This window comes from Coffea arabica, chromosome 6c (genome assembly GCF_036785885.1).
Source record: "Coffea arabica cultivar ET-39 chromosome 6c, Coffea Arabica ET-39 HiFi, whole genome shotgun sequence".
Classification (NCBI taxonomy): Eukaryota; Viridiplantae; Streptophyta; class Magnoliopsida; order Gentianales; family Rubiaceae; genus Coffea; species Coffea arabica.
The window spans coordinates 43,852,309-43,859,895 of NC_092320.1; positions in this window are offsets into that span (position 1 = coordinate 43,852,309).

A 7,587-nucleotide genomic window follows, 5' to 3' on the forward strand; every position below is an offset into this window, starting at 1 on the left:
TGATTTCAAAATTGTGTTTAAGCTGGAAACTGGAAAAAACTTCTGAACAGGTTGCCAAAACCAGTCAACTTCCAACTATTATATCTTGTTGCTCAAAACTCAGAATTTATTTCCAGTTGTTGTGTTTGAAACTTGGTTTGGAACTCTTATTATGTTATAAATTTCAGAGGCTGATTCACATTCTGTGAATTTTACCAAATTTCCAAACATTGTTGAAAAACCAAGACCGGTTCTGTCCTGTCTTCTTGAAACTGCAACTTTGAACTGAAATTTGAATGCTTTTTGGTTGGAATCTTAGAAAAATGTCTTTTGGGAAGTTTTAGTACTTTCTCAACAACCATAGAAATCACCAAATCTTCCACACAAACCCACAAAAGTGATATATAAACCATCATTAACCCTTATTAGCATCTTACAACATCAAAAACAACATTTCTACCCAATTGCTATAAGCTTTTACAAGAGTTCAAGGCTGCTTTACCTTCCAAAGGTGGGTTTACAAGGCTGCACTTCAAGAACCAAGTTCATTAGCTTTCTTTTGCTCTAACTCCCAAGCTTGTTGGATGGGTTGCACAAAACCAGAATTTTTTCTTGTTCTTTCTCTTATTTTCTCTTGGTTTTTCTCCCCTCTTTTCTCCCTAGAGCTGGCTGAAATTCTCCTTGTTGTTTTGGCCTTTGGTCTTGCTAAGAAGATATTAACTAAGTCCCTTGGTCAAAGTCCACTACCTTTTTGATTAGCCAATGAAAATTAAGCTTAGGAATATCATGGAACCTTTAGGAAGTCTAGCAACTTGTAATCAACCAAAGTCACACTATGGCCCAAACTTCTTTTAATCTTTACAATTAACTCCAATGAGTTGTTAAAAATATACCACATTTACCGCACTAGCGGGTCCCACGTCCATAATACACTTCAAACTTAACGTGGACTAACTTGTATCAAGGAAATGATTTGAAAACTATATTTCCTTATAAAAATGTATAAGAAATGAATATTGAAGAAAGGTACAAAATTATAGACAAGGAAACAAAATAACGTCTAGAAAATATATTAAAAAAAAAATTTCGGATTCTCATACTCATACTTTTCGGGGCGTCACAATCTCCCCTCCTTAAAAGAATGTCGTCCTCGACATTCCATCTTGTACCAATCAAGTCGAGATATCCCGCAAGAATCACTAATATTGCAAACCAAACCCACAGTCCGGCATCCTAAACTTCAAGCCTAGGATACACTACAGAGATCTGAAACCTAAGCTCTGATACCAACTGTGACGGCCCCACCTCTCCCTAGGGCGTACCCCAGGGTTCGGCGGGTCGCCTGCCCAACTCTCGCCGGGACTCAGTCGATCACTACAATCCTCAAATATATGACAATATAAATCTCAAATATTACATCAAATGTTCCCCAAATACACATCCGTCTCCAATAATTACATGTCACAAATGCAGCGGAAACTAATCCCAAATATACATAAAATAATTCCAAATCCAAAATTGTACAAAGTTTAGGCCATCCATACACGTGCACAAGTACTACAAGTCCTTCCTTCGCCACGAGCTCTGTGGAGGGGAATAAAATAGTTTTTGGGGTGAGCTAAAAGCTCAGCGAGTAACCAGAAAATCATTAATCAACTCGGTTTCACAATAGTTCATTTCAATGATGTCATATAGCAATGATGTCATAAATTAAATGATAAATCCGGAAACAACTACACCATTTGCAAAACAGTAAATATGGATTATCAATAATTCAAGAAACATTTACAATGGAAAGCAATAGTAACATTCATGAAATGATACATTCATTCTCCTGACATTTCCTCGCTCATTTGGTCATTCATTTCATTTCATTCACCCCCGTCCCTGGCTTTTGGCCAGGCTCCACCAACCTACATAGGTAATACTAGAGTATACCAAACGTTCACCCAAGTTCCTAATCGCCTGACCGAGTCCGCTTCTGGCTCAAGATGACCGGTAACAAGGGGCAATGGCCAGTTCAGCCCAAAAGGCTTACATTCATGCGCAAGTAACATTTTAATCGAAAATTTCACATTTATCGAGGTCGAGTGCGATAAAGTACACACTCGCCTCGAAAACTCGTTTTGAAAATCATTATAAGCGCTTAACACGTTATCAACCAAAATACAAGTCATGAAGTCAAGAAATATAGCAAACAAGGCACACTCAAATGCCAGCACACATGATATGCAAGAAAACATTTCAAAAGTGATTTTGGAAACAGTTCAAAAGTAAATAATGTAAGAAACGGTTCATAAATAACTTTAGAAGTAGTTTGAGGTCACTCACCTCCATGGCTCAGAATCATCCATCATATAACATTGCCTTGCTCAAATCCAAGTCTTAGATCACAAACTCAATGCAAACAAGTCCCTTTAAAGTTCGGACAGCACTTCCCCTGAATTTGCTAACTTTTCTAGCCATCATGGCTTCATTATTTCCTCAGCCAGTCCCAAAGGTACACACACAACAACAAGTTCATCCAATAGTCATTCAGCAAACTCCAAGTAATACTAGTACAAGTCAAGCTAGGGAAAAGTTCGGAAATGAAAGTTAAACTCAAAACCAGAAAAACAGTTTTGACGTCATTTTACGGTAATGGTACCAAAGGCACTAAGATTATCAGATGAAGGTGAAAGATCCACCGTTTCGAAGCTAAGAGATAGGGCTACAATATTACAGAAGGTCACTCAACCCAGTTTCGAGTGTAACCAGGTCAAAAATGCAAGATACTACACCAGAATCACAAAAATAGATTCACAGAACGCATTCTAGCGGAAACATCATAAATCAGGCTATCCAAGTCCAAATTCAGAAATTCTAAAACCAACTGAAAGCTAAGAAACAGGGCTAAATTTCATCAGAAGACCTAAACAACCAATTCGGAAGCAATTCCAGCCAAAACAACCAATTACAGGCGCAATTCTAGCATTCGGGTAAAACCAGGACAGCAAGGGTAATTCCATCTTTTCTCAAGCTACGCTACTCCGATTGACCTGAAATTTTGTAGACACCTCTAAAATATCATTCCCTACAACTTTCATGAAGACCACTCAGTCCAGTTCTCACCCTAAATATGTCAAATTTACCAAAACAACACCAGATTTTCCAGTTCGAAATTCACTGCAGAAATCAACTAGCAGTCCTGCTTTATTCACTCATATCTCAGCACACACAACTCCAATTCAGGTAATTCCAAAGCCATTAGAAAGCTAAGATACAAGGATATAATGCTTAAGAAGACATCAACAACCAAAGCAGTAGTATTCCTGGTCAAACCAACCAATTACAGAAGCTGATTAGCATGTTCGGATAGAAACAGGGCAGCAGGGGTATTGCAGTCTTTTCACAGGCTACGTTGCTCCGATTGAGTTAAAATTTTGCAGGCAACTATAAAACATCATTATATACAACTTTCATGTTTTGTGGTAAGGCTAATTCGGCCTCTAACATACTCAAACAGAAATGGGCAGAACTGAACCATAAGAAATCTCAATTCTGGAATTTTCTCAACAACCATAGAAATCACCAAATCTTCCACACAAACCCACAAAAGTGATATATAAACCATCATTAACCCTTATTAGCATCTTACAACATCAAAAACAACATTTCTACCCAATTGCTATAAGCTTTTACAAGAGTTCAAGGCTGCTTTACCTTCCAAAGGTGGGTTTACAAGGCTGCACTTCAAGAACCAAGTTCATTAGCTTTCTTTTGCTCTAACTCCCAAGCTTGTTGGATGGGTTGCACAAAACCAGAATTTTTTCTTGTTCTTTCTCTTATTTTCTCTTGGTTTTTCTCCCCTCTTTTCTCCCTAGAGCTGGCTGAAATTCTCCTTGTTGTTTTGGCCTTTGGTCTTGCTAAGAAGATATTAACTAAGTCCCTTGGTCAAAGTCCACTACCTTTTTGATTAGCCAATGAAAATTAAGCTTAGGAATATCATGGAACCTTTAGGAAGTCTAGCAACTTGTAATCAACCAAAGTCACACTATGGCCCAAACTTCTTTTAATCTTTACAATTAACTCCAATGAGTTGTTAAAAATATACCACATTTACCGCACTAGCGGGTCCCACGTCCATAATACACTTTAAACTTAACGTGGACTAACTTGTATCAAGGAAATGATTTGAAAACTATATTTCCTTATAAAAATGTATAAGAAATGAATATTGAAGAAAGGTACAAAATTATAGACAAGGAAACAAAATAACGTCTAGAAAATATATTAAAAAAAAATTTTCGGATTCTCATACTCATACTTTTCGGGGCGTCACATTATGACTCCTTGTTTATGCAATTTTGTTGGACTGTGCAATGCAGGCACTTTAACTACTTATTTTGATTGTTTCAAATTTATTCTCATGTGGTTGTAATTTTTCAATTAATTTGAAACTTGGTTCCAACATTAGATATCATTGAATTTTTTGTTTCCAGGCTAGTATTTTGCAGCTAATTATATAAATGGCATTGTTTTACAGGTTCTGGAAAAGAGTAATAAGGAATGACAGAAAGTTAAAGTGCTTGTTTATTTTGGGATGTCTTTGGAAAGCCTATTTAGAGTTTGTTTATTTTGAGATGTCTCTGGGAAGGCTACTTGTAGTCTTAGTTGAAATTTGTGCTTAAGCACTAAAAACTTGAGAAGCTTAGTCCTACATTGGGACCATTCTATCTATTACTTTTGACATGTTTAAGTATTTAGAATTACTCTTAGTTTTTGGCACAATGTTTATGAAGATCATATTTTGTATTTTTCTTTTGCATATAGATTCTTGTGTATATGTGTGACAACTCCACCTCCCCCTAAGGCAAACCAAAGGGTTCGGTGGACCGCCTGCCCAACTCTCGCCAGGACTCACTACAGTCCTCAAATAAATCACGATCCAATATATAGTTAAGCAATTAGTCAGATAAATCATGCAAAAGGGTACAGAAAAAACATATTCAGGGCAAAGGATATAGGTTGCTCTCAGGAGCAAGTTCCACAGTAACTTGATCAAGTTCTATTGACTCTCCATCAACCACGAAAGTATAACGTCCGTAGATCTCCACTTTACACCAGTTCCCGTTCACCGATCAACCCCCTACCGGCCCGAACGTCTAAGAAGTACCCAAGGTTCTTCGATCTCCTCGACCAAACCCTTGCTGGCTCGATTCAACCAACTAACTCTAAGTTGGACTTATAGTCCCAGATATTCAGTAACTCAGGATATGACTTATAGCCCCAAGTATTCATATAATCAAGATTAGAGTCGTTGGCTGTTATCCAATGCTCACACAGTAAAGTTTGGAGACGTTAGTTGGCACTTAACGCTCTGTATTCAAAAACAAAGAGTGGTGGTAATATTCTAGCATACCAATTAGTCGAGGATATAACTTATCTCCTCGGCTAAACAGGATAGAGGTACTGAGATGGGATGAGAGGCACCTCCCACTCCGATAGAGTGTGGTACATGCTACCGCTCAGCACTTACAGGTCAAGCACAAACACAAGTACAGGTCAATCAAGTGCAAGTGAGTACAAGATCATTCAAGAAGGGGAGGCTGAGTGCTATAAGGACACACTCACCTAGCCAGAATCAAGTCACAAGTATTGTCCAGCAATTCACATTCTCAAGTATTCCAAGTATTTCAAATCCAAACAGTTGAAAATCAGGTAGTTAAGAATCCTGATCAAATAAGAAAACTGGAAGAAAGTTGCAAAAATTAGAAATTTTCTCAGCAAATCAAGCCACAAATTCGGCTAGAAAGTGGCCTGATTCTGGCCACTTTTTAGTTGTAACAAAATGGCTAACACATGTTTTAACAAAATCTCACAAATTTAGTCGAGTTAGGTCAAGTGCGATAAAGTACACACTTGCCTATGAGACAAAAAATCAAGTATCTAGCATTGTCTAACAACAATCAGCATGTAACACGTAAGTCGGTGGGATAACCACCCGAGTGACCAACAAGTCAAGTACAAGCAAAGCATTTTATTTCATATCAATATCACGAAGTGAACTACAAAGGATTGAGTATAATAAAGTACATCCTCGTCCCAAAGGTTATCAATTCAAGAGCAATTGCTTTAACCAAGTAAGCATGTTATTCAAACAAGGAGGCATTCCACGTAAATATTTTCATGCACTTGGAACACTCATCTGTTAAGAATGCAGAGTTCAATCGTCAAGTTGTTTGGTTACGTTCACCTCTGTTTCCCAATCCTAGGGCAACGAGTGAAATTGTTAACAATCTTGGTTCATTTCCAACCCAAATGTAAGTTCATTAGGTCATCAAGTGAGTAGTTAAATTGACTCAATTGACCATGCAAGTATGACCAAAATATAGGAAAAAGGTCATAAGAAAACAAGTTTGACAAGTGCAAGAAAGTTGAGCAAAATAAAATCTCATTTAAGTTCTAAGTAGTCTTCGCGGGTAAAACAGTCGTGCCCATGCAGTCTCGGGAAAACGGTCATATCTCACCGTAGAAAAGTCGAAATCATGTGCCGTTAGTGGCATTGGAAACTAGACTCAAAGAGCCTTCCAACAATACCAAATTCAGGCTCTAGTTCCTCCCCTATCAATACCAGTGATCCGGGCAAGTTGGCTGATTTTTCTGTTCTGATCAGCTCAATACCAAGACAAAGTTGCCCTATTTCTTCTTTCTAACTTCACTTGTTTTGGCTCAAATTCACCCAATTCAAACTCCTAGATTTCATAAACAGGGGATCAAGTTATCTAGCACCATTGGAGCTTAAATGTAACATACATAATGCTTAAGTGAACCAAAACAATCTAACCAACAAAGGAGAACCAAAACAGTCCACTAGTTGCCCAAAACAACCATTTGCTTGCTTCCTTTCCATCTCAACTCACACATAAGTTTAACCAATGTTTAGCCAAGTTTCCTAGACTTAATTAAGGTGCAAATGAGTCACAAAAATCAAAGAAAACTCTCCACTCCATTGCTGGACAGCAAAGAGAAACCAAAACAGTTCACAAGTTCCCTTGCAACACCAACCTTCATCCCTTCATTATAGTTAACTTAAGCATAATTCCAAGAGTTGTCCTTAGCTCAAATACATCAAGTAAAACCATAAACAAAGCTTGGACAATATATCAAACAATGGTATACAAAACAACCAACCCTACTTCCACTTGTTTAGTTCTAGAACTTTCACCACAAATATCATCCATTCAACTCCTAGTTTGCCATTAAAACTTTAAACACTTGATATAACACCATAAAGCTAAGATTCAAAGATCATTTACCTTCCTTAAGTGAAGCTTGAATCACCCAAAAGCCACCAAAATAAAAGCTCCAAGCTTGAAACACACACTAGGCTTAAAGGTAGTTAACTCAACTAAGCTAGGTTCTTTCACTTTTGATTTTTGCTCAAGGATCAAGCTAGGGTTTAAAAGCAAGAAAAATGGAGTTTTCTCTCTTCTCTTGGAAGCTTCAAGTGGCCGGTCATATGGATGAGATAATGGAGCTAAGTTGGTTTAAATTTTGCTAATTCCTTTGGTCAAACAAGATGAATGATTAGGGTTTTGCCACATGGCTCAATCTTGGCCATTTCTT